Source organism: Rhinopithecus roxellana, chromosome 4 (genome assembly GCF_007565055.1).
Source record: "Rhinopithecus roxellana isolate Shanxi Qingling chromosome 4, ASM756505v1, whole genome shotgun sequence".
Taxonomy (NCBI): domain Eukaryota; kingdom Metazoa; phylum Chordata; class Mammalia; order Primates; family Cercopithecidae; genus Rhinopithecus; species Rhinopithecus roxellana.
The window spans coordinates 128,035,563-128,060,564 of NC_044552.1; the positions used below are offsets into that span (position 1 = coordinate 128,035,563).

General features: G+C 36.9%; 1 protein-coding gene and 1 pseudogene across 9 annotated transcripts in view; one reads left to right on the forward strand and one right to left on the reverse strand.

The window, feature by feature from the left end:
- The window catches only part of PTPRK (protein tyrosine phosphatase receptor type K), a 571,158-nt gene that overhangs the window by 74,880 nt on the left and 471,276 nt on the right, over nt 1-25,002 (forward strand). The gene's annotated exons all lie outside the window — the stretch shown is intronic.
- On the reverse strand, nt 15,541-15,963 carry LOC104658378 (annotated as a pseudogene).

A 25,002-nucleotide genomic window follows, 5' to 3' on the forward strand; every position in this document is an offset into this window, starting at 1 on the left:
CTCATTACTTCTTGTCTGTGCTACAGCTTCTGTGCTATTCAGATCTGCTCGTTTACACATAATTGACATGTAACAGTGTCACAGATTTTTTATTTTGCAAAAAGAATTTTTAAAAAATTAGGAATGCTTTCCATAGCTTGCCATATCAATTATTCTACATTTTGAAGTGAGAATGAGAGAGTGATCCAGAAACTTGGTGTTTTTGTGGAAAGTGGTTTGTACAGTACTTGGCTCATGCTTTTTACAGACCTGGGAGTAAGTGACACAGTAGGTCTGATTACAAATACAGTTTATCTTCATTTGGAATCCATGACTTCTATTAAATTTAATTACTTCCCCCGTGGCTTCTATTAAATTTAATTAATTCCCCCTGCAGCTGGCATGGTAGAGGTGCTGCTGCTAAATGAAGGTGATTGCTAATTGAGGGAGTTTTCTGAAAGAGGTTTTACCCTTTCTCTTGTTTATCTGGAAATCGCTTATCCAGTCAGACATCTCAGAACATTAGTGAGATGTGCAGGTTGCAAAGTCATAGGTGAGTTCATCATCATTACTTAGAGAATAGTAGATTTTTTTTTTCTTTTTCTCTTGGATCTAATTCTGCAATTAACGTGCCTTTTGGTGGGAGGCCAGTGTAGGATTCTAAGTGAAGAAAACTGGCCCAGTCTTAACCTGTACAAGATGGAACATGTTAGGCCTTTATACACATGGAATTTTCTAGCAACTCTATCGAGGTTAACTATTGCTCAGTTTCAAAAACATAAGAAAACAGGCAAAAGAATTCAGCATCCTGAGCAGTTTATTACTTATCCAATAGTCATTATTTGGTGCATTCCATCAATGACAGTAAGCAGTCTTATTGTTAATATGGTTTATCTGGTCATACAGCTATAATGATAATGTAAATATCAGTATTCATTCCTAAGGCAAAACAAGAAAACTCAAAACATTTAAAAAAAAATCAAATATATAATTGCCATTGGTTTGCTTCTAAAAGTTGGTCAAATGTTAGGAAGAAAAATGTATACTATAATTAGAACTACATGCATTTAATGCATTTTTATTCTCATCCTTTTATATATATATATGTAAGTATATATATGCATATATACTTTATGTGTAAGTATATATATACTTTATGTAAATTACCAAGTCTCAGGGAAGCTCTTTAGAACAGTGTCAAAAGGGACTAATACAATAGATGATGCCTAAAGCTGAAAAGTCACGAAGCAGCTATAGAAGCATATTATACACATATACTTTATATGTAAGTGTATTATATATATACTTTCATGTATATGTAAGAAAGGATGAAAATAAATACTATTATATAGTATTTATATAATATACTATTACATATAGTATTTATACTATTTATATATATAAAACAGCAAGAAACCATCTCTACTATTTTATATATATAAATTCCCCTCTATTTTATATATAAATATATTTTATATATGCATACACACACACACATATATATATAATAGAAGAGATGGGTTCTTGCTGTTTTGCCCAGCTGGTCTCCAACTCCTGGGCTCAAGCTTTCCTCTAACCAAAATGTTGGGATTACGTGCCTGAGCTACCGCACCTGGCCCTTTTATTCTGTAATAGCAAGGAGCTCTCATTTTTTTGAGCATCAGTGTGTGCCAGAAATTATATGTATACTATACACACATACTTTATATGTAAGTATATTTATAGTATTGTATATAAATGTGGAATATATGTACATTAATTTTTCTAGCAGTCCAATAAAGTATTTTATACATGAAGAGTTGAGATTCAAATTCTTATCTTTTCCCTCAATCATTTCACCTGCTCATATAAGTGGTGCGTGAAAATCCTGGCTTTGGAGGAAGATCTATTGTTCTTTGAACGGACAATAAATACTCTTTTGGCAACAAGCTCCTTAGGAAGCTACTTCCCTTTTCTTCATAATTTCATTTCTGTTTTTTCTACCTTTCTGGACACTCTGCTTGGCTCAACCTGGGAAGTCATTATCTCTTACTTACCATCTATAAACTCATTCGTTACTCTAAATTTATTACTCCAGTCCTGAGCTCTCTTTGAGCCTGTTAAAGAAAACCAGAGCTGGACAGTAGTTAAAGCAATAAAAAACAGATTTTATTCAGGAACTATTGCAATAGAAGGAAAGAGAGCTCAGCATATAAGTGGGCTTACTTCTGAATACAGCATGGACAAGTGGGGATTTATAGCCGCAGAATTAGGGTCGGGGTTAGTGAATGGAAAATTACTAAGAGGAAATCTCAGAGGATAAAGGGGATTCTGGTTAGACAGACCTAACAGGATTCTTGCTAAAGGCAAGCCAGAGTGATGAGAAATCACTTGGGGTTGGGAGTGGGGGGAATGAGGAATTTGGTTAGATGTATAATAGGTTGGAGGACTCTCACTAAACCTGATAGGCAGGATTTTGCTAACATTGGGCTATTCAGGTCTGGCATACTTGGGGTCTAGTTGAGAAACGGGCTTAGAAGAGCCTGAATAAATTCTGGTCTAGGAAGGCCGGGAGCGGTGGCTCACTCCTGTAATCCCAGCACTTTGGGAGACCGAGGTGAGTGGATCACAAGGTCAGGAGTTCAAGAACAGCCTGGCCAATGGTGAAACTCCATCTCTACTAAAAATACAAAAATTAGCCAGGTGTGGTGGCACGCACCTGTAGTCCCAGCTACTCATGAGTCTGAGGCAGGAGAATTGCTTGAACCTGGGAGGCGGAGGTTGCAGTGAGCCAAGACCGTGCCATTGCACTCCAGCTTGGCCAACAGAGTGAGACTCTGTCTCAAAAAAAAAAAAAAAAAAAAGAAAAAGAAAAAAAAAATCTGGTCTAGGAGAGTGTCTCTGTCAAGCCCCAGAACCTTTCACTCGTTCCATATCTCCATTTGCTTATTTCCCAGGCATAGCAAATTGAAATCGTTACATTCCTGTACAAATCTGTATTTTCTTCCTCCAGCCTTCCCTGCCAGCTTTGACTCAGTTAGTGATTGATATCAGAAACCTGGGAGTCATAATTCTTTCTCTCTCTCTGCCTCACCTTCAACTATTAAGCTCTATTTAGTTTAATAACAGATCTTTCTACTTTATTGCATTTCACCCCAACCTCACCGTTTTAGTTTATGCCACTTAGATGACTATACTTGCTCCCTAATTTGGTGTTCCCTCAAATCCAGGCTCCAGACAACTTGTACCTTTGGATTATAATTATGATAATTTTACTTTTATTTTCCCACTTCGTTCCTATTCCTCTTTCCCCTTTCCTCTCTTCTTTCCTCCTCGATTTTTCTGGTCTCCGCATCCATTATTCCCTCCTTCTTTACTTTTCTCCATTCACTTCCTCACCCCTCTTCCCTTGTCTCCTTCTTACCTCTCCCTCCTCCAGGTACCTTGCAGATAGAATCATAAAGACTTGTGTGTTTCAGTAAACTGTGTTGCTTATTACTGATTTAGACTGAGCATATTTATAGACAGTGTACTGATAACTATGTGAAATTCCAAGAAAATTATGTTTTTCAGAATGACCTCAATGTTCCTGTCTGCTACCATTTTAAATAATTAATCTTATTTTTTATCTTTGTGAAGTGTACTGTGTTATCATGTTATTTTAACGTGATTTGTCAGCTTTATTTTAAGATGATAACCAATTACTAACGTTCTGAACTTTAAAGTTCTGTTAAAAGTACATATATGTTTGTGCTTCACCAATGCTATACAAAATCAAATTCCTTTTACAATAAATCTTAGTTTTCCTTCTCAACTGGTCATTAAGTTTCCTGATTATTCTTTAGCTGATACTGTATTAATGTACTGGCTATGTTAATTACAGCCATGAAGATGCAAGCGTCCATCGGTGAATGAATTAGACTTTTTTCCTTAACCCTTTATATGCCTCTGACTGTCCTCAGGTGTTCTGCTCAGGACGTAGTAGAGACTGCATAGTACAGATTGTGCTACCATTTTTGTACAAGTTTAGTTTAAATATACTTTTCTTTATATATGAGGACACACTTTTATTCTTTGGAAGCTCACCACTGTGTGGGAGAAACGAGATAGGTGTTTGGTAGAGTACGAGTATACAGGACCAGAAATAATTAGGTATATTTTATGGGCACTGGTGGCCAGTTTCCTACATAGGAGGGTTTATGGGTGGCCATATAGTTGTAGGTGGGAGGGCCATGGACTTATTTTGAAGCTGCATTTGATTACATGCAAATGTTTACTTATTTGAAATATAGTTTACCTGAGGTGAGTATGGGGTCTAGGGGGAGGTTAGAAGTTGGACCATAGATCTCCAGTCAATGCTGATCCCACCACCATTGAAGGAAAAGAAGGAGGACAGAGATAAAATGATGAAAGAGGGAGCTACAAAAGGAGGTAGGCAATGTATTGAAAAATGAGGTGACTGGTCCCAAAGCTAGAAGGATTTAACCTGACAGAGTGGAGGGAATTCAGGGAGGAAAGTCTACCAGCTTTACTTCATTCCAGAACTCTTTTGCATATTTAAACTTTAAACAAATGTACAGCTCTATTCAGAATTTTGTAAAGAACATTATAAAGTATTTTGAAGACATGTCTACCAGTATTCGTCTTTCCTTGTCTTTTCTGATATTTATTCAAATATGGAGTTAACGCCTGAGATCTGACTTTTGATGACTCCTAGGTCGGTCTGAGTTTGGAAGTCAGAGGTCTCTGGAGATTTAGTTTTGCTTGTTATTTACATGTTGGGCTTGTAGCTACTGAGTGTTAGTGTCCGCTGTGGTCTCTTCTGAACCGTTTTTCTAGGCTTTTTCTGATGGCTTCTCTTTAGAATGAGAGTGCAGACCATTTGTGCTTTCCTTATCTTTTGTTATTACTGCAGTAGTGACCAAAACCAGCTGTCTAGCTCTCTTTCATGTGTAAATCATTCTGTATATATCCTCTTAAATTACTAATCTTGTGGTTGACTCTTAGAAGTGAATCTTACGAATCCTTGTTTGCGGACTGTGTTATACTTTTGCTAGTTTCGTGGAAGATAGATCTGACTCCCAAGCTTATGTTTATTAGCCTTTTTCTGCACTATTTAGAGGAGAGACTAGCTGGGAAAGAATGAAAGGCCTTAATGTAAGGCCTAGGGGAGAGGGGCCTTGAGGGCGGGCCCTGGTCCTTGACATGAAAACCAATGCTGTTTGCCAATTGTTTTAATTTTCTAATCTTTGGGGTTTTTTTTTGTTTTTTTTTTGTTTTTTTTGATTAATAAAAGAGCACTTCAAAGACATTTAGACAAGGCTAAACTATCTCTTTATTGGTTACTTTTGCCTAGTAGAATGTTCTCCCCACAACTGCCCGAAGTTTTCATTTCACATCATGTTTTTTCAAATAGCACTATTTACAGACTAATTTGGGTGATTAAGTCTCCTTAGAAAACATGGAATGCTTTTCAGAAGTTTAAGTGGCTACCCAAAATTCATACTGTTAGTAAGATATGAACCATTTACAGAAAAGGAAATATAAACCTTTAAGCAGATTTTAAAAATGAGGCTTAATAATCCTTATAACAAAGAAATGCAAATTAAAATAATAAGAAATATCATTTTTTTCACCTCTAAGATTGGCAGATATCCAGAAATTTGATGTAGCTCTTTATTAGCATAGGTTTTGGAAACAGTAATTCTTATATGCTATTGTCTGGTGCCTAAGTTGGAACACACAATGTAAGGGGTAATTTAGTACCATCCATCAAATACAGATGGGTGTATCTAACAACACCTTCCCTGGGAATTTATTCAAAATGTCTACGTACAAGATGTTCATTGCAGTATTTTTTTTTTTAACAGCAAAAGATTGAAAAGCCACTAAATGTCCATCAGCATGGAACTACTTAAATCAATTGTAGTCCATTTATACAGTGGAATACTCTCCAGCTGTTAAAAAATTTAAAATAATGAGGCAGTTCTTTCTTTATATACTGACATGAAAGGTCAAGACATTTTATTAAAGATAAAAAATAAAGGTGTCTGACAGCACATATCATGTACTACCTTCTATTAAGAAGGAGAGAAATGACATATATTTCTACTTGCTTGTGTACATACATACATGCTTACAGATATAAGTAGAAATTTAGGATGGATTCACAGGACACTAACGGCAGCAGTTCCTTGCAGAATGGGAAAATTTCACTATATTGCATTTAGTATGTTAAAACAATTTTTTGAAACATACAAATATATTTTAAAAATTAGATTTAAAAATGATACTTTAGCATGAGTTAATTACAGTGTTTCCTTTCTAACACTCATCTGAAATCAGGCAGAAAGACTTTTGATTGAGAAAGAAAGAGGATCTAACCAATTGCAGAGCATTGAATCCTTAGGTGAGGCAAGCTCTCATCCATAACCTACCATGAAGACAGTTTGGAACCCTTGAGAGATAAGAAATTAAGTAGCAGGAGCTTCGCAAGACAATGGAGGTGAAAAGATGCCAAAGGCTAATTTATACCACAGTTGTCTCTGGGTAAATATGGGGATTTGTTCCAGAACCCCCTTGCCTATACCAAAATCCATGTATACTCAAGTCCTACAGCTGGTCCCATGAAATCCACATGTATGAACAGTTGTCCCTCTGGATATGCAGGTTTTGAGTCTCACAAATACTGTATTTTCTCTCTGGTTCGGTTGAAAAAAAATCTGCATATTTGGACCTGTGCAATTCCAGCTCTGTTGTTCAAGGCTCAATGGTACTTTGAATATTTTCTACAGGCAGCTAACTCAAAGAAAAGGAAAAGATAGGATGGGATATTCTTCTTTCTTATCTATTCTTCTGCTTCTAGTATGAGTCAGAATGTAAATCACAATCAGAATGTGAATGTAAAATAATAGCTTGGAAATAGCACATGGTTGAGGTCCATTAAAGACCAAATATATTTAATTATCTACTCTGGGAACCATTCAGATGTTTAGAAGTCTATCTATCTATTTGCAACTGCATTTTCACTTCTCAAACTTTTGGAAGACTAATTAGGGACAGCGTATAATTATCCTCAAGGTCACGGATTGTCATTCATAGTAATTGGTAGGCTTTACTCCTCGTGATACTTTCTCTTTACCCCAAAGCACAGATTTTTGAATTCTAAAACCATAGCAGAAATCATGAATAAAGCATTTTGAAGGAGATTCTATTATCTGAAACCTACTGTAATTTTTTCATGCTTGAATTAGTTCTATGTACTAAGGATTATTGTTTCAAATTACATTAGTGGAAATAGTTTTCCATTTTTCTTAATGAATTATTTTATATAAAAAATATATTGGCCAGACTCTGCTCTTAACTGGGGATTCAATGGTGAATCAAAATTTCTGCACTCATTGTATTATTTGTCGTCTTTTTGGATACAGGTGTCATCTACCCTGCTCATTCATATCCCCCCAACCCCTTTAGTAATTTTGTTGTAAAATATGTGAAGCAGGAAGGGGAAGGGGAAATGTATAACTGTTCAATCAATTTTGCTCCTAAATGTTTGATTCCCATCTAATAAAGAACTTATGACCATTTAGTAGAATCCTGATCTTCTAAGGAATTTTTCCATTTTTTAAAAGCAATTCTTTGATCACTCCAAAGTACTTTCTAAGCAAATCTCAGTGTTTCCTTGGTATTATTCCACTGTGTAATGGAAATAACCTAAGTTTGGAGTTCTGATTGGAATACTGATCCATCACTGAATAATTGTATGGCCATTTTTTTTTTTTCTCTAAACTTCTGTTTCAATGAGAAAGCAAAACCAGTTCCCAGAGTTCATGCAGATATTGGAAGTATCTTTTTTGTACCAGGAATACTAGGAGCTCTCTGTAAATGCTGACCATTATTTGGTGATTAATTCAGAAGCAGCTGATCAGTAAGAGCTTTAGTGGTACTGTATTCGGCAGTGTGTTCAGGTTTCAGTCTTGCAGCCTGAACTCCTTTGTCTTTAGGCTTTTCTCAGCCTAACTTGGCACCTGGGGCAGCTCTAGTTCACTGTTTGTATCTTTTTGTAAGTTGATACTCGATTGCATCTGAGGTGCATAACAGCTCTTTGATTCGATCCCCAAATCAAAAGAGGTAAGATGAAGGCAGATGAAGAGAGCTAGAAGTAGTTAGTTGGACAGAAGAAGAGAGATGAATGCTGACTGGCTCTCTCTTCTCCATTTCCTGCCTGTGGCAAGCAGCCAGCTGTTTCCTTAATTCAAAATTCTGTGTGCCCTGGCAGTGATAAAGTGGATTCTGTAAGAATTCCCTACTGGCGATTGCCATTTCAAAGAAGAAACTTACAGTAGAATTATTATGGTTTAGAGTGTTACTGTGTGTATAAGAGTAGGTAGAATGAAGAGCCAAGGGTTGGCATCCATTCAAAAGTGGCACGCAGAATCTTCATTTATTCCTTTACTCCTTAGCAGAGTTAGAGATGTCAGTGGAAGTCACCTACCGACAAGACTCTCTTTCAGAAACCTCTGTGATGTTAGGTGGGTTTGACTGAGTGAGTCAGCCCCAATGTATGCACAGTCGACCCTTGAACAACACGGGCTTGAACTGCATAGGGCCGTTTATATGCAGATATTTTTTCATGCAAATGGTGATTGAAATTGCAGTATCCCGGGATGGGAAATCCGTATATGGGGAGAAACAACTTTTCGGATGTTCAGGTTCTTCAGGGCTGACTGTGGGACTTTAGTATGTGCGGATTTGGGTATAAGCTGGGATCCTGGAACTGATCTCTCCTGCGTATGCGAGGCATGATTGTGTCCTCTTGAACCGTGACCTTCTGGGAATTGTGACAGCTTCTGGCCGAAGGTGGGAGCTGTTTCAAGTTCCATGTATTCACGCTCCTCATGGTCCATTTGCTATGCTATACCTCGGTACACCCTTCATCAGCCCTGCCCATACTTTTATTTTGGGTGTGCCTTCATTATTTCTCCGCCTGCTACTCATTTAGTTTTGTCTCATTCTATTCTTTCTAGCAAGAATATCTTTATTCTGTACTCTCCTCCTGCTTTGGGTCAGCTTAATTATGGCCTAAATAATGGCTAAGGCTTTGGAGTCCACCTGTTTGTTTAAAAATATATTTAATTATGTAATTTATTTTATTTATTGTGGTAATGTCACTGGAAAAGTGTTCATGTCCCAGACCCCAAAAGTGGGTTCTTGGATCTCTCAAGAATTCACGGCGAGTGGCACAGTGTAGTATAGTGAAGGTAACATAGTTTATTAGAGACTACTTAATTACAGAGTAGGGTGTCCTCAGAATGCAAGAGGAGGCACACCCCCATTTCAAATACAATGCTTGCTTATATAGATAGGTTTTTATGTACTTTATTATGATGGTTTGTGATTAGCTTGTGGTAGGCCATGTGACTTTCTTATGTTACTCTTATCTTTAAAGCAAAACCTAGTCTCAAACTAAGAATGATTTTTGTTCTTAAAGTACTAGGGCATTTCCATAAGTTCTGGGTCTTATACAGTTAGTTAACACTATTAACTCAGTCCCTCAACCATGAATATCTTGTGACCAAGAGTGCTGAACCCCAGGGAATGTAACCCAGCAGATTTGACTTTTTCCCATCTTTATTCAAGATGGAGTCACTCTGGTTAGGATGCCTCTGATAGTAGGAACACTTAACCATCATAAATTAAAAACACAAGATTTCCCTCTTAAACAATTTCTAAGTGTACAGTACAGTATCATTAACTATAGGCACAACGTTGTACAGCAGATCTCTGGGCCTTATTCATCCTGCATAACTGAGGCTTTATACCCATTGAACAGCAGCTCTTGTTTCCCCTTCTCTTCAGACACTGGCAGGCACCATTCCATTTTCTGTTCCTATGAGTTTGACTATTTGGATAATTCAAAGCAAAATCATATTAGTCACAGAAGGACAAATACTGCCTGGGTTTTAATCCCTTTCCTATCTGGTGATCTTGGCAAGTTACCTGGTACTCTGTGCCTTTGTTTCCTATAAAATGGGAGGCTAAAATAAAATAATGCATGTGAAGTTCTCAGCATATCAGTTTAGAAAAAAAAAAAAAAATCACTCAACAGTGATTGTTAGCTCTTATTATTTAGCTGCCACTGCACCTTTTAATTTAAGTCCCATAAATAATCTCAGTTGATGAAATTAGTGTCAGTATATACTCAAAGCATAGAAAAGAAAAGTTGTTTTAGAGAAAGTAGCTTTACACCAATTTCTAAAGTAAGGGACAACGTCAAAAGTTGTCTTTAGAAACTATATGTGTCTCTGAATATTCCTTCTCCACAAAACTTTCAAATCTGATTTTCTTTAAGCTCCAGTAGGTGAAATGTATTGTAAAAGTTTCCTTCAGTTGGATTATTTTACTTGTTAGTATAGTTTTAATTGCTAGTATGGTTAATTTATTATTTTCCAATCTTAATACAAAAATTTAAAACTACAATTTAAAATGAAATTTAAACTACTTACCAGTCTTTTGGGGGCTACCTTGAGATTTTAAGACAGTGCTTTGGAAAAATGTTGGTTGAGACTCAAACAGCAACAAATTATCTTTTTTGATTGAAAAAAGGGATTGATTTTTTTCATATATTTTGTTGCTTTACCTGGGATGCTCACAAACTTTTAAGAGGTAAAATTGTTGTGCTATATATATATATATATGAAGATATAAAGATATATATTTTTTTCTCATTCTCATTTTGGCCAGTTGACTGAATAATTTGGTCAATAAGTTGAATTCTTTAATTAAACTACATCCTGTTATAATGCCAAAATGTTTATTTCTAGTGTGGTTTATTTGAGAACTCATTTTTTTTATTAGAACACCTTTGATGACTAGAAAGCACACAACAACTTACTTTCATTATAATTTCTGAGTTGGGGCTTTTCTGAAAAGTTTTGTCCAGCTTCACCCAGGGGCCAAGCTGTTATCGTCATGCCTTGCTCTCTTGCCCTTTATTCATCATCTCTTTGTGACTGGTCCCTTAAGAGAAGTTTCTAACAGTTCTTTGGGTTAGCATTTTTCTTTCAAGTAACAGATAAGGAACTGCTTTAAAACCATACACCAGAAAGATAGAAAACTATCATTTTCTTCTCCTTTCATCAGCTGACCCACATTGTTCTGTGCGACTCTTGGTCTGTGCCCAGCCTCTTCCTGGGTGCTGTAGTAAATTCAGATTTAAACCACTGGCTAGTTATGTTGAGACGAATTCCATATCAAGAAAAAAGTTTCTTTTTTAAATTAAAAAAGTAATTCCACATTATTTTTTTCATCCCCAAAAGATCAACTAGTTTAGGGGAAGCTGTTTAATTACACATTCATTTGACTTACAATTTTAGACCCTGTCAGGATGTCCATTGCAAATTAAGATTTTGAAAATTATGAAATTTGAAATTGTTTTAAAAAATTGTAGAACCTATTTGGGAGCATATCCAACCTAGCATTTTCTTGATTTTTGTTATAAAGAGAGCAGACTGGGGAGGCTCACATATGAGGAATATTTAAGCCAGGCTCCCTCCCCCCTCCCTCCTTCCCTCCCTCCCTCCCTCCCTCCCTCCCTCCCTCCCTCCCTCCCTCCCTCCCTCCCTCCCTCCCTCCCTCCCTCCCTCCCTTCCTTCCTTCCTTCCTTCCTTCCTTCCTTCCTTCCTTCCTTCCTTCCTTCCTTCCTTTCTCTGTCTGCTTACCTGGCTGCAACCTTGATCTCCTAGGTTCAAGTGATCCTCCCACCTCAGCCTCCTGAGTAGTGGGGACTACAGGCATGTATCACCATGCTCAACTATTTTTTTATTTTTTGTAGAGACAGGGAACAGTGGCTGACAAAATAGCCTTGCTGTTTTGCCAAGGCTGGTGTTGAACTCCTGGCCTCAAGTGATCCTCCCACCTTGGCCTTTCAAAGTGCTGGCATGAGCCACTATACCCAGCTAAATTCCTTTCCTGAAGTGAAATAATTCTATTTATTCGAGTTTATTCTGGAAAGGACCAGCATAAAAAAGATTCTAGTACTTTAATTTTGATGCTTAGTTTTTTTTTAAAACTAATTATATTTATTGAGTTCTTTGAGTGCCGGACACACTCCACATTTGTGGTCTCATTTAATACTTCAACAATAATATATGAGGTGAATTCTATGACTGAGTCGTATAGTGAATAAATAAACTGAGATTTCAGAAGGGTAAGCAGTTTGTTCCAAGTCATATGGCTATTTAGTGTTGGGATCTGCTCTGCTATTATTCACAGCTATTCAGTTGCCCTGGGTGTTGTGTACCTTTCCAAAAACGTTGAAAGGGAGGTTCAGAAGTATTCAGTTATTTGTATTATGAGTCATTTTGAAACGGAGTAGAAAGATCATTTAGGAAAGTCCCATATGCCTTCTTGCCTGTCTATGGCTGGTTTGCTCAGGAGAAAAGTCCACAATTATACAATTGTACTCAGAGATCATATTATTTTTTATCTACCTGCCTCATCAGAGACGTTGTGAATTGTCCCAGAGACAAGATAATCTTTTTGTTTCCATTCACCTGGGCTATTTTGGAGGCTAGTTTGTTATCCTCCTGCAGGAGTAATTTTATCCATGTAGTTCCTAGACTGTTGTCTAAATGGAAACAAGGTAGGTTTGTCAGCCAGTGTTGCCTAATGATGGTTTTAGGATAAAGTGTCTTATCCCATATTAGCCTAAGAGATCTCTGACTTGGGATTCGGGGTGATTTAATACAAAATCATTCAAAGATTTATTTCCGTCTTTTCTTTATGGCTTTTGGACTGCATACCTATGACTTTCTCTCCTGTGCTCAAGTATCTTCTTAGTATCTATAAGTAAAAGTTACTTACAAATGTCTGTTAAAAAAAACTCTTAGAGGCTGGGCGTGGTAGCTCACCCCTGTAATCCCAGCACTTTGGGAGGCTGAGGCAGGAGGATTGTCTGAGCTCACGGGTTCGAGACCAGCCTGGGCAACATGACGAAACTCTGTCTCTATCAAAAATAAAAAAAATTAACCGGGTATGGTGGTGTGCACCTGTGATCCCAGCTACTCGGGAGGCTGAGGTGGGAGGATCACTTGAGCCTGGGAGGCAGAGGTTGCAAGGTGCTGAAATCTGAGATTGAGCCACTGCAGTCTAGCCTGGGTGACAGAGCAAAACCCTGCCTCAGAAACAAACAAACAAACAAACAAAACACAAAAAACAGAGCAAAACCCTGCCTCAGAAACAAACAAACAAACAAACAAAACACAAAAAACCTCTTAGAAATGCCCTGGAATAAAAAGAATGAAATCCTGTCATTTGCAACAGAATGGATGGATGTGGAGTTCGCTGTGGTAAGTGAAATATGCCAGGCACAGAAAAACAATATCACATGTGGGAGTTTCCAAAGTTGATCTCATGGAAGTAGAGAGTAGAATGTTAATTACCAGAGGCTGGGAAGGGTGTGTGTGTGTGGGTTGGGGGTGGGGAGAGGGGATGAAGAGAGGTTGGTTGATCAGCACAAACATACAGTTAGATAGAAGGAACACGTTCGCGTGTTTGAGAGCACAGTAGGGTGACTATAGTTAACAACAATGTATTGTATATTTCAAAGTAGCTAGAAGATTTGAAATGTTCCTAGTACAAATAATGGTAAATATTTGAGTAGATAAATATCTTACTTTGATCAATACATGTTGTATACATGTATCTAAATATCACATGTACCACAAATGTGTACAAACATGTATTAATACAAATAGTTCAAGGAAATATGATGGAAATTGAATAATAAAGAATAAAGGATAAAATATTTAAAATAATATTAAAATCAGGGTAAAATAAACTATAGCTGCAAAATCATAAGACAATGAAATGAATATACCTGGATTAAGGAAATAAAATTTAATATAATAAAACTACTGAATAAAAATTAATAATAAAAATGTAAAAATAAAATTGAATAAACTACACTGAGTTAGGGATGTGTGTGTGCGTGTGTGTATTTGTGAACACAACATACCTGTATGGTAGGGGTAACATTGGTTTAGATTCATTTTGTACTTCATACCTGTGTTCAAAAGACTCAACTGAGCCCTTTGTGAGGATATTTTGACTTTGAAAATCTGGAATTGATGACTCACTTAAAATAGTTTTATCTTGGGACTGAAACAGGGACATAGGCATATTTTTGTATGATTCACATCAGAGCTGATAATCTTAATGGTTTGTAATGGGCTTAAATGATTCTACAATTTTATATAAAGCATGTTAAATTGTCAAGGCTCATTACTACATAACTGTAAATGGACAGAGTTTTATAATAAGAAAAATGTACATTTGTTTAGCCATTGTCTCCTAGGAACTTCTCTCTATTATTACATTATTGCATTTGCAAAGACACCAAAGGTGCAGTTTGATTTATATATTGCAGTAGTAATTCCTAAAATATTTAATTTATATCAGGTTTTTAAACTTGAAAATGGAATCTATTCAAAATATATCCAAGTATTCGTACAATAAGAAGTTATCACAGTCTACCTATTTTGTAAATGAGGAGCAGTGTTTATTTTTCATTGGGGTTTTTGATTTTCTGTTTTGAGCATTTAAAACAAAATCCTTTGAAAATAGTAGTTGGTGATCGCAATGGTTTATGACAATTTTAACAAATTGTATTAGAAAACTCTAAGGAGCTGTGTTTTCAACCATGCTTTTTCTCCTCCTGTCTTCCCTCCCTTTTTTTCCTCCTCTTCCTTCCTTTCTTCCTTTTTGCATTGAGATAAGAACTTAAATAATATTACATCTTTCCACTATGTCTAAAAGAGTTGGAGGTGGAGAACAGTACATTTTCCATGAAAATGTCAGCCTGCCACATAGCTCTGCCTAGTAGCCAAACTGTTACTCATTTGGATTCTCTCTTGGCTTTACATTTGGAAACAGTGTTAGGTACTTATGATTGAAAAGGAGATCTCATGTTGAGTTTTATTGTGTTGGATGCACTTAAAGGAGATTTTGTAAAAGACTATTGCTTCATTAAGAACGGAAGAAAGAAAAACAAACAATTAGATCCAGCAAATGGTAGGATTTTTGATAGTTTAACATGACCATGTCTTGGGCATTTTCAGTTCATAATGAGGCTTGCCCTAACTAAAATGGCATTTCATTTCTGTTGATATGCTCTTGACATTATTGGTGACATCTGCTAAATTGTTAACTATATATATATAGTTTACATATATATGTACATGTATAGTATACATATATAGTTTACATATATATGTACATGTATAGTATACATATATAGTTTACATATATGTACATATATAGTATACATAGTTTACATATATATGTACATATATAGTATACATATATATAGTTTATATATATATGTATATATTAAATTGATTTCATTCTTACATCATCAGCTATGACCACCAGTTGAACTGGAGAGATTGGAATCTAGTGTTTTATTTATTAAAAAAGACATTTTCAGACTGCTTAGCTTACAAAGATATTTTGTATTCTTTTTCAAAATATATTTTATTTATCATGGATGCTTGTATTTTTTTTTCAGTCCTTCATATGATTTTATTTTCTTCCTTCAACCATAATAATATGATATCCACATTTTGTCTTAACCAGTAGGTCTGTAAACACAGGCTTATCCATCCCACTTACAGGCAAGGCAAATGCTGCTTCTTGAAATGGTACCACCATGGACCCTCTGGTCATCCAACCCAAGTCGCCCCCTTGCCTGACTTTATCTTCACTATACTGTGAGGCCACTTCATTGAATCTCATCCCAGACTTTAACTTTTCCATGGCTTCCATGATTTTGCCATGTTTTTCACATAGAATGTGTCTGACCTTTACTGCATTGCCACCACCTTTGGGACCTTGAGCCTTCTTGTCAGCACTGTCACTCCCAGAGGCTGCTCCCCCTTTCCCCGCTTTTCCAGAACCACTTTTTCCTTTGGGCGGCATCTTGGAAGCTTGTTGTTGAACTCTGAACTGCTCGGATGCTTGTATTTTTAAGGCTACATATTTATTTAAAATGTATGAAGAACCCTGGAAAACATTCCCAACACAATACAAAGTCCACACATTTGCAAATATTTAAGAATATTTGGCCGAGCATGGTGGCTCATGCTTGTAATTCCATCTCTTTAGGAGGCCGAGGCGAGTGAATCACTTGAGGTCAGGAGTTAGAGACCAGATTGGCCAACATGGTGAAACCCTGTCTCTACTAAAAATACAAAAATTAGCCATGCATGATGGTGGGTGCCCGTAATCCCAGTACTCAGGAGGCTGAGGCAGGACAATTGCTTGAACCTGAGAGGCGGAGGTTGCAGTGAGCCGAGATCACACCATTGCACTCCAGCCTGGGTGACACAGCAAGACTCCATCTCAAAAAAAAAAAAAAAAAAAAAAGAAAGAAAAGAAAGACAATTTTAAAAATCACACGTTGACTAATAAAGATTTCTCTACATGTTTGTGTATGGGATGTGCTTTTTCTTTTTGGAAGACACCAGGTATGTTCACGTCTCCAGGTTTCTGCCTGAGGGTGCGTGGTGCCAGTTCAGAATCTAGCACACAGTAGGCTTCCTAATCCAAATTTTCCTGAATTAATGTCTCATTTTTCCTTATGTGGCTTGTTTTTTGCTAGGACAAATTCTTGCTTATATTTCAATGTCAAATCTTAAAGTCACCCTTTTGTGGCTTTTCTTGTTCATTTTTTTTTTAAAGCAGAATTAAATTTCTGTATGTGTGTTTTATACACTCTCATGCCAGCGCATAAGCTGCTTCGTTAGTTATCGTGTCCTCTCTGTCTTTTCTGCTATTATTAAAGGTAGGTATTATATTTTAGTCTCATTGTATCATTAGTACTTAATATATTCTCTGATATAGAATGAACACTTGATAAATGCTTGCTCAATCAAGTAAAGTCAAAGACTTCAAAAGATGACTTGGGAGGACAACTAGCATCTATCGATTTCATAAAATATGTTAGTATCTTAATTAGTTACTTTATAATTCAATGCCCATATAATCTTTTAAATAATCTTTGGAGACCCAGCACTTTGGGAGGCCGAGACGGGCGGATCACGAGGTCAGCAGATCGAGACCATCTTGGCTAACACGGCGAAACCCCGTGTCTACTGAAAAATACAAAAACTAGCCGGGCGAGGTGGCGGGCGCCTGTAGTCCCAGCTACTCGGGAGGCTGAGGCAGGAGAATGGCGTAAACCCCGGGAGGCGGAGCTTGCAGTGAGCTGAGATCCGGCCACTGCACTCCAGCCCGGGCGACAGAGCGAGACTCCGTCTCAAAAAAAAAAAAAAAAAAAATAAATAAATCTTTGGAGAAAGGAGACACTATTTCTCTTTACAGTCGAGGAAACTAAGGAGCTAAAAAGTATAGAATTAGGTTTTCTCCGCATCTGTCTCCTGTCAAAGCTGTATTAAGCTGCTTCCTGAGATTTTGAATTTCTATGGTTTTAGAGTCATTTCTTTCTGAACTCATTGGTAAGTGACTTGGTGGAGTGTACAATTTTCAAAACTAAGTTTCTTCCTTTAAATTCCTCATATCATATAAGCATGCTCATTCAATATTCATCCATCAAGGTGATTGTATTATTCCCACAAGGAACCATTTCATCATCACAATTCCACCTAAAATCTCTTACAAACTGCTGAAATTTTCATTCTGATCTTTTATAAATAAAATTTCATGCTGAATAAGTGGATTCAAAAATGATAAAATGCCTATAGTTTAAAATTAACTTTATATTGCATTGATCATTATACAAATATATCTCATTATGGTTGATGTTCTCAGTCTATTTGATCTTTATTGTAAGTCTCTCAAGGTAGAAATTATCTAATTAATAATGCACACTTCACTGAATAGAGTAAGTTTACATTCTGAGTCACTAAGGCAAACTTCTAGAAGAGCATCTAGAATTTTCTTTTTTAAACATAAATACCCCTTTACAACATTTCTCTGCTCCCATGTCTTGCCACTGGAATGCAATGGAATGCATTGTAAAAAGATATATATTTTATGGATTAGATGATGGTGAAGTTTTTAGTTGTCAGATTTTACTTGGCTATAACTTTGGAAGTGGGACTATTACCTTTGTTTTATTGTAGTCTAATTAATAGGACAAGACCAGGAAGTATGAATCTTTATTTTTATCAAAAAACCAAGAAGATTTTTATATTGGCTATTAGCTCAGTTGCTTGGAATAATGTATTAGTCACCTGGAGATTATAGGCTTATCACCTGGTGGACCATAGCTTGAATTCTTTCTTGAGCACATCTTTGACATAGCCCCTGTCAGCTCTGTCACCAGGGAGGTAGGGCAAGGCTATGAGGATGGAAGTATACATTAATTAGCTACTTTGGAAAAGCAACTCGAAGTTCAGACTTCATGACCGTAGAATTCTAAGAATTTCCAGTTGGAAGGTACCTTAGGGTCATATGTTCCTGTCCCTCCTTTTAAGGATAATGAAATTGACATGCACAGAAGCTAAGTGACTTACCCTAGTTTACTAATAGCATAGGTTGGATTTAAGGTCTTAAATTTTCTTAACAAATGTACAGATCCTTCTTGATTTATGAAGGGATTACATCTCAATAAACCTATCATAAATGAAAAATATTGTAAGTTGAAATACATTTAATACACCTAACATAATGAAAATTACAATCTAGCTTAGTCCACCTTAAATATGCTGAGAACATTTACATTAGCTTACAGTTGGGCAAAGTCATCTGACACAAAGCCTATTTTATAATAAAGTGTTGAATATCTCATGCAATGTATTGAATACCGTATTGAAAGTGAAAAGTAGGATGGCTGTATGATGGCTGTATGAGTACTCTAAGGACAGTTTATACTGAATATATATCACTTTTGCACCACTGTTAAGTAGAAAAATTGCAAGTCAACCCATCACAGGTTGGGGACCCTCTGAACTCTAGTCAGGATAGATAATTGAAATTCATTCTGAGTATTCAGTTGTTTGTAGGTTAGTTAACTTGTTGGTGTAACTTGTACTTGCTGTTAGTTTGTCTGGAATGACTGTTTACCACAGATCTTCACATTGACATATTTCTTCCAGTCATCCCAGTTCCTCCTCCCCTCTAGCACTCTGTATGACATTCCTAGATCTAACTGCCATTGCTTGTGGAACGTAGACTCCATGAACATTTCATTGTTTTTGCTGAACTCAGTATACTTAGAACGGTATCTACATTTACTATATATTTATTGAACAAGTTGAAAGAATAGATAATGATAGGCTTTAAACCTTACTAGTCTACTAATGATGCGCATCTTTAGGTTGCTATAATTGCTTTCTCCTAAGCTGGGGTACAATGCTTAGCCATGGAATCCTGCTATAATTCTGAGCAGCTAATTCTTCAGTTGAAGAATGGACTCAGTCTTATCCCTGAGTGAGTAACTCCACTGAATTCTTAGGAAGCAGACTTGTCATTTCACAGTGTCCACAGATTCTCATATGATTTCTTATTTCACTGTGCATGGAAAGGATGGTGCCACATGTTTTTTTGTTTCTTTGTTTTCTTGTGTTATTTTATTTTATTTTTTTGGGACGGAGTCTCTCTCTGTCACCAGGCTGGAGTGAAGTGGCGTGATCTTGGCTCACTGCAATCTCTGCCTCCCGAGTTCAAGTGATTCCCCTGCCTCAGCCTCCCGAGTAGCTGGGACTACCAAGCGCGCACCACCACGCCAAGCTAATTTTTTGTATTTTTTAGTAGAGATGGGGTTTCACCATGTTGGCCAGGATGGTCTCGATCTCCTGACCTCGTGATCTGCCCGTCTCAGCCTCCCATAGTGCTGGGATTACAGGCGTGAGCCACCGTGCCCGGTCCAAACGTTTTGTTTTATATTGTCTTGCTGATGGTCGTGGTTGGTCGTGGCTGTGTGGAGGTTACATGGAGTGAGGGCTTAAGGAGAAGGGACTACTCCTGGTGTGGCAGTCATCCAGGAATTGAAGACGATATCTAGCTTTACTTTGAGGAATACAGAAGTAATTAATCCATTCATTAAATGTATTTAATAAATGGATTAATTAAATCATAAAAAATAAAAATAATGTTCATATGTTACATTGTCTTTCTCCAAGAGGACATACTTCATTTGTCTGGGAAGGAGCACAGACATTATTGCTTTCTGATGTTGTGACATATCTTCTGTTTGTCAGCAATGGCACAAAGAAGTGTGCTTATTGATAGGGTTGATAGGAATGGCTCTTCAGCCATGAATGTAACTGCACCGTATTTCCTGGGTTCCTAAATAGAAGGCAGGCAAGGGAGTGGTGTGGCTTAGAGTTTGGGATCTGGAGTCAGACTGCCTCAGTTAAAATCTTGGAACTATCATTACTGGCTGTGTGAACTTGGCTAAATTACATAACACCTCTTAAAGTATTCTTATTTGTGGAGGTAATTATGGTGCTTTCTTTAAAGAGTTGTTGTGAGGGTTAAAAGAGATAATGCACACAAAGCACATAAGCACTCTCTGGCACATAGAGTGGCACTGAGTGTTAGCTATTACTGTTATTATTAATAAATCAATGCTAGCTCTACACCTTTAACATGTGCCTATTCAGTACTAATGCACATTAGAACACATGATGGGGAACTACATTAAAGGAAGATCATAATCTTTCAACTTATTCGTGTGTTATGTTTTGAAAAGAGAACTTATGCCTCACCAGTTGCAGTGCTGGCTGTGTGGAAGATTCCATTATCGAAAGACGGAAATTGAAGAGTACCAGGAAAAGTCAAGGCCCTGAAATCTTAAGTCTTATCAGGTTTTAAAAAAAGTGTTCCTTGATAGTTTTTACTTGAGTAGGGACATTATGTATTTAATTTCAGGCAAATCAAGAAAAAAAACTTTATAAGTCGACCTTATGCAGAAACAAATGTTTTTGTTTCACTCTTCCCACCAAAACATGGGTTAGAGAAAAGCCATTTTAATTACAAATGACAAGATGAGTGGCAAGATGTTCAGTAAAATGTTAGAAATACAGTGTTTTTCATTGAAAATGTTACATCTTGTTCCTGTATGATTTTAAAGTTTTTAAGATTTCATTCATTGTTTTCAAAGCAAAGAGCATTTGAAGAAGCTTTGTCTGTGAAGGAGTCCTAAGAGAGTTAGAAGAAGTTATAAGGATTAAGCTATATTTGAATTTTTCTGTTGGGTGCTGAGAAGAAGAAAATGATAAGGTCCAGATGATGCTTTCAAAGGGATTATGGGATTGAATAAAATACTGTAAAAATAGCTTTAATAGAACAGTAGAAAGTGTTAGCTAATGAAAGAAAAATAGAATCAGTGTTCTCTGGGAGATGTTACTTCCAGCGACAGACCTCAAGGGGAGCTTTTAAAATGATATTTGAACTAGGCCTAGAAAACAAGTGAAGTTGATAAATACTGATATGAATTGAAGGCACATGAGGGAAAGGCATGTTCAACAAGTGACTTGAATGTGCAAGGACTAGAAATCAGAGGAGTAATTATGGGAAGAAATCAGAAGAATAATTGTGGGAAGCAGAAAGTCATAGTTTATTTCACCAAGAATACTAGTCCCAAGAGATAACATGCACACAGAGGTTTCTATGGTGATATTAGTTTTGGAAACATTGGGTACTATATCTGCCTCCTGGAAAGTTTTCAAACATTACAGATTAAAGATTCTGAACAGTCTTCTAGTAAGAAAATGTATTTAATGTTATTTATGCTAGTTTATTTAATTATGAAACCCTCTTTTTAAGCAAAATACATAAAAATGCTATGAAACAATTTATTGCCGATGCTTATTGCAAAATGTTAGCCTGTAAAGGTAGATGGAGTCAAGGTGGTAGAGTGCCTGAACATCTGAGTGAAGAGTCAGTGGGTGGATCTATGGAAACTTTCTCGTGAAAGCTTCCCAGATATTTGGATGAGCCATGATCTGGTGTGCTTTTTAAGGAGGGTTAATCTGGAGACTGTGTGTGAGATGGGATGGATCAGAGACTTGGAGGAGATTTGTAGGGATGCATCCAATCGTAAGTCTTTTTTAGTAGACTAGGCTTGAGGTAATGTTGGTCTAACCTGGGATAGTTGTGGTAGTAGTAGGAAGAAAGTTATGAAAGGAAAGGAGTAGATGGAATTAGAGACTATTGTTCTAAGTGAAGTAACTCAGGAATGGAAAACCAAACATCGTATGTTCTCATTCTTATGTGGGAGCTAAGCTATGAGGATGCAAAGACATAAGAATGATACATTAGCCTTTGGGGACTCGGGGGAAAGGGTAAGGGGTTGCGAGGGATAAAAGACTATACATTGGGGCCAGGCACTGTGGTTCACGCCTGTAATCCCAGCACTTTGGGAGGCTGAGGCAGACGGATCACCAGGTCAGGAGATGGAGACCATCCTGGCTAACATGGTGAAACCACGTCTCTACTAAAAATACAAAAAATTAGCTGGGCGTGGTGACACATGCCTGTAGTCCCAGCTACTCGGGACTTGAGACAGGAGAATCGCTTGAACCCGAGGCGTGGAGGTTGCAGTGAGCCGAGATCGTGCCACTGCACTCCAGCCCGGTGACAGAGCAAGAGTCTGTCTTATAAATAAATAAATAAATAAATTTTTTAAAAAGACTACACATTGGGTATGGTGTACACTGCTTAGGTGATGGCTGCATCAAAATCTCAGAAATCACCACTAAAGAATTTATTCACGTAACCAAACACCACCTGTTCCCCAAAAACCTATGGAAATAAAAAGAAAGAAGAAAAGAAAAAAAAAAAAAAAGGAAAGGAGGATAACTGGCAGTTCTTTGATGTTAGTTGTATGTGACTGATACATGGTTTTTAGATTCTTACATGCATTTTTTTTTCACATTTTAACATATCTAAAATCAAGAAGTTTCTTAGCATTAGTCACTGTTTAATTGTCAGCGTCCTTCATTCTTAATGGCACATAAAGTCAGATTTACTGAAATATTGTTGTTAAGGACGTTTTTGAGGTAAAGCAATACAATAGTCTGAGAGTGACTTGGGGCTTAGCAGTTTCTAACAGCTCTTCTCTTTTCTGGAAGAGAAGTGACACCACAAGAGTATCCTCCAGCCTTTGGGCCAAATGAGATGCTGATTTGGATGAGAGAAAAAGGGTGAATGAACATCAGAACCAGAATTCCCTCATGACTTTTTCTGTTCTTCATAGGCTTTTTGACCTGTCAGTAAAAGAGAAGGAATATTTCTGAACTTCCACATCTCACTTGTTTTCTTACTAGCCTGATTTTATACAGCTGTGAATAGTGTAATTTTAAGCAAAATGCTGCTTTCTTGAGAGATGTGGGCTTCAGCCTTCATCTTCCAGATATTAACTTGACCAGATAAGCAAGCCTGAACTTCCTGTCTCAAAATGACTTTTCCACAACCAATATTCTTTCTCTGCACTATATCTTTGTCTGTAGCTGTAAAAATTAACCTTTAAAATTTTTATTTATTTATTAATGTTTTAAGAGACAGAGTCTCACTCTGTCACCCAGTCTAGAGTGTAGTGTTATGATCATAGCTCACTGCAGCCTTGAACTCCAGGGTTCATGTGATCCTCCCACCTCAGCCTCCCAAGTAGCTGGGACTGCAGGCACCTGTCAGCATGCCTGCCTTTTTTTTTTTTTTTTTCTTTTTTTACTTTATGTAGGGACTAGGTGTCTCTCTGTGTTGACCAGGCTGGTCTTGAACTCCTGGCCTCAAGCAATCCTCCTGCCTTGGTCTCCCAAAGTGCTGGGTTTATAGGTGTAAGCCACCACACCCAGCCATAATAAACCTTTTTTTTTTTTTTTTTTTTTTTTTGCACCACATATTATTTGCTATAGTTCTCTTAAGAGTCAATTAATCTATGTTATTTTTTAAGTTTTTATTTATTTTATTTCTTTCTTTTTCGAAACAGACTTTCGCTCTGTCACCCAGGCTGGAGTGCAGTGGCGTGATCTTGGCTCACTGCTGCCTCCACCTCCTGGGTTCAAGTGATTCTCCTGCCTCAGTCTCACGAGTAGCTGGGATTACAGGCAGGTGCCACCACTCCTGGCTAAGTATTGTATTTTTAGTAGAGATGGGGTTTCACTGTCTTGGTCAGGTTGGTCTCGAGCTCCTGACCTCATGATCCGTCTGCCTCTGCCTCCCAAAGTGCTGGGACTACAGGCATGAGCCACTGCACCTGGCCAATCTATGTTACTTCTTAAAAAAGATTCAGATAAATTGAAATATGTGTTTACTATTATACATTATGTTCTTATGGTCTAAAGAACTCAAGAAATAGTTTTAAAATCGAGAACACACACGCTCATACACATACATAAAACCTAAAACAAAACTCCCCTGAACAAATGTAGATTCAACAAAATACTATAAAAAACCATAAAACATATTCAGTATAGAATTCTTAAATTGTTCTGACATATACATTGTTTGTATACCTGCGCAAATGTTACTGGCATTAAACTAATGATCCTATTTTCTTCTTCTCAAAAAAAGTCCTAGAAATCTGCTTGTGGTGGCTTGATGAAGTTTAGTAACTTCATAGAAGGTCAAGCTTTTAGAAACTTTTCCTTTTTTATTTTTAGATTGTTAATGTAGCTAGGTCATGAGAAAACTCAAAATAGTTTTTCTTCATTGTTAATCACAGTTGTTGCATTACTAACCAGTGGTCAGATCCTGCACTAAGAACGAGAGACTAAAATTACAAATAGTTTCTTCTTTTTTAAATCAGAGATGCTGGACTTCCCAAATTTTTGTCAGGCAGATATATTCATTTGATTTTAGGTGCTTAGAAAAAGTTTATTCGTGGACAGAGTTTATAATTGCTAGAGATAGCTGAGCCTGTTTTAAGATGACTGTATGCCCATTTTGAGTTTGAACCACATAGATTAGGGAGCGAAGAAGAGTCATTTTGAAAATTTTAGTGTTAGCTCAGTACCGGTAACTCACCAGGTTATTACGTTAGACATTTCAACCTCTTCTATTTTTTAATATTTCTAA